General features: G+C 38.5%; 1 pseudogene; it reads left to right on the top strand.

Annotated features, from left to right (window-relative positions):
• Window positions 1-1,754: 1,754 nt before the first annotated feature.
• Window positions 1,755-2,708, top strand: LOC146723462 (uncharacterized; annotated as a pseudogene).
• Window positions 2,709-3,717: the final 1,009 nt, after the last annotated feature.

Below are 3,717 nucleotides of genomic sequence, written 5' to 3'. Positions count from 1 at the left end.
AAAAACCGCGTAAACTGTTTCGAATTAACACTAAACAAAATTTTCGCTCTTACCTCGTACGGCAGATGCACCTTCACGGTACTTCTTTTTTTTTTATTGCTATCCTTGATTGGCGGATAGTAAAAGATATTCAAAACTTCGGCTTTCCTCTGATAGCTCCACATGTTCTTTTCTTTTAAAGGATGACACCACTGACTCTACGCTAGTCCAAACTATAATGACTACGACTGCATCATGCGATGTGCAGTAGGGCGGGCCTTACCCCACCCTTACACTAGTGACCCTACCACCGAAAACAACGACCATGAGAATTCCTTCTTCTTCACCCCACTCTTACACTAGTAACCCTACCACCGAAAACGACGACTATGAGAATTCCTTCTACTTTACTCTACATTAATAAATATTATTATTTACAGGAAAATCTAATCTATCAAATTATTATTATTTTCAGCTGCGGATCATATGTATATGCGTATGTGTATGCATGTGTGTGTGTGTGTGCGTATGTATATGTATACATTTGTGAGTATGCATACGTTCGTGTATGTGTATGCGCATATTTCTCTATATGTCAATGACTCCGACAATTAATAATATATGTATACATGTATATATATTTGAGGGAAAATGACAAAACTTTGTACAAAATGAAAATGTATTTAAATTTACAGATATGTTAATTCACACCGCGATACTCGCATTACTTGCAAGCCCAGCTTTCACTCTTATCGGGTTCGATTGTGGCGGGCAACACCTAAATATTACGTCGGTGTCACTGCTCGATGTTGGAAATTGCAATCTCAACATACGAAAACCCAATTCAAGCAACGTGTATATTCAATTACTGCAACTCTCGGCCTATAATCATGCTGAAGTTATCCAATGCAAGGTGGAAATCTCGAGGACTATTTTTCATTGTGGAATGCATTCTCACATATCTGCAGTTCACAACGAAAGAGCAGATTATATCCATGAAACCGGCTATACAGTATGTTTAAGGCTGTTTCACGGTGGCACATTTTCTCTAGGATCTGGCAACGTTATCCAAGGTCTAAGGATTAATCAGACTACCTTCCATAGTCTCACCCTGGCTAGACAAATCAGCAACGACGGAACTTGTAAGGGCATTCAATATTCCGACCCTTGGAACAATGTCGTGGTCCAAGCCGTCGTCAAGGTCTCCTTGAAATCGTCACATGTACCTGTACAACTAAATTGCGGAAAAATAATACTCAAATCGGAAGCCGTCTACACCCTAAAAGAAAGATTCTGTCTCGACGTAGACGATGGATACACTTATTGGAAATCTGCACCAACATCCGCCTGTAATTTTCACAAATATGATGTCCTCTACGAGGGTCATGTAATCAAAATTACAGACGACACAATAAACCACCCGTCTCCAACCATCTACAGCCTAATAACTTAGAAAATCACCTTTGCACTAACCAAAACGAAGGAACAGCTTCTCTGCGGATATACCCTACTGCAAACAGAACATCCCAAACTTTTTATCCTCGAGACCAGAAAGGGAGATACCTTCGCAGTAAGAGGAATTATTCCTGTAGATAACTTAGATATTTTTGCATATATGAACTCTAAATTCATATACGTAGAAAAACACATCCGCCAACAAATGACGTCATTATACCACATTGTAATACAACAAAAATGTGAATTAAAAAAGCCAAGTTATGACTAACGCCTTGTCTTTCGCAACCTTGCAGCCTGACGAATTCGCATACCGCCTGATGAAAGGACCAAGGTATATGGCAGTCACCACCGGAGAAGTCACTCACGTAATCAAATGTATACCCGTAGACGTCACGGTGAGGAAAACAACGAAATGTTACACGGAATTACCCATTACTGTTTGCAACTTTTCCTTATTCCTCACTCCCAAATCGCGAATAATTATCAAGTTCGTCAATCAAAGGGAGTGCAGCTATGAATTACCAACCATGTACCGTATCGAAGACATCTGGGTTCAATTCGCACCTGAACCGCAAGTAAGGCAAACTCCCCCGCAACAACTCAAGCTTATGACGGTACTATCTTGAGATTACCTGACACCTGGACCTCTTGCTATTAGCGGAATATATTCCGAAAAAGATATAGAGAAATTAAGAGACCATATTATGTTTCCCGCAGAAAAGCCGGCTCTTCTTAATACAGTAGCCAGGGGAATTTCAGGCCACCCTATTGACAACGACGTAGTTTCTATGTATAACTTATTAGACGAAGCCTCTCTCAACAAAATAGCAGAAAGCGCAGCTTCTCAAGTATGGAACGGATTTATCTCCTTCGGATCCGCTACTGCCGGAATATTTGTCATACTAGTAGTCATTCAAATCGTAAAGATCTTTATCGATATTGCCATCCTCCACGGATACGCTCTTCACTCCGCTTATGGATGGAGCATGTATTTGCTCGGAGCTATGTGGAGCTCTCTCACCAACCTACTGCTCCACCTTGCACGAGGACCTGTTGATAAGAATGACAAGAGTAACGGAACAGAAGATAATGCATCATCAGCATCCGCTCCTGCAGATTCTTCAGCCTCGCCAGAAAGACCGGCAACCAACGAGTTTTCAAATGCCTCATCCAATATCGAAGCAGAAACGCTGAAAAATACCCCAAATTATTATCAACGCATAAGAGATCGCTTTAACGATCTAGAACAAATTACTACGGAAACATCATAATTTGTTTTCAAATAAGGGGGACGGTGTGACGTCCCGCCTATTTTAAAATTTCTCTCTCAGCATAATTATTGCGCGCTATTCATTTTCTCATAGGAATAAGACTATTAACAATCATTATATCTCATTAATTGCTCTAATCTGACTATTTTAGTATTAATAGCTAAAATCGCCAGATCTGGGGTCCTCCGCTTAGGAACCAAGCATCTCTATCTAGTCCTAACCACGCAACCAATCAGGCACCATCTAGGGACTCCAGTGTGACGTCCTGCCATTGGTCGAAACCCTAATTTTTATATAATAATATATACTAATATATATTAAAATTAATTAGTATGTAATAATGGGAAATAACTAAAGAAATGAGAAATTCAATGAAGTTAATTATATTTAAGTCATTAGCGGTATTAATAACAACTGAGCGAACGTTATTCTTAATTTACAAGCACCCTTAAATTGCTATAATTAAGCGTAATATTCTATATTTAACACATTTTAAAGTATAAGTATAAAAAAGCGGAAAAATATATAATTTTTTTTATCTTTTTATATAATAAATAAACAATAAAGAATAACGATAAAATATTTCTATTCCTACTGGGATAGGAATGGGGAGGAGTAATAAACAGTGGTTGATTGCCTTATAAATTTTTTTATTTTTTTTCTCTTCTCTACAACGTTTGTTTCGACTTGCCAATAAACCTTAGAATAGCATCCCTCCTTAGCTTCAAACTTGCTTTTTCTTCCTCTGTAAAACAAATACATACACGTCAAAATAATGTCAATCTAATTAAACCTATAGAAAATTTGAGAGTTACCACTCATTGCAGCATCCTGATGCGCGTGTCGTTGGAAAGATTCTTCGCGGAATCTTGCCTCCTCCATCTCGTGTTTTTTCATGTATTCTAGTATTCTACAAAGACGTCTCGGCTTTTCCACATTCCACCCTGAAACACAAAATACGTCAACGTTGATAAAATAAAGGAGTCCAACACTTCCCAGGAAATAAAAA

Source organism: Nylanderia fulva, unplaced genomic scaffold (genome assembly GCF_048542155.1).
Source record: "Nylanderia fulva isolate GAGA-0341 unplaced genomic scaffold, ASM4854215v1 Scaffold196, whole genome shotgun sequence".
Lineage (NCBI taxonomy): Eukaryota > Metazoa > Arthropoda > Insecta > Hymenoptera > Formicidae > Nylanderia > Nylanderia fulva.
The sequence above is the reverse complement of the archived record's forward strand: the minus strand, read 5'-3'. Positions and strand labels throughout refer to the sequence as shown.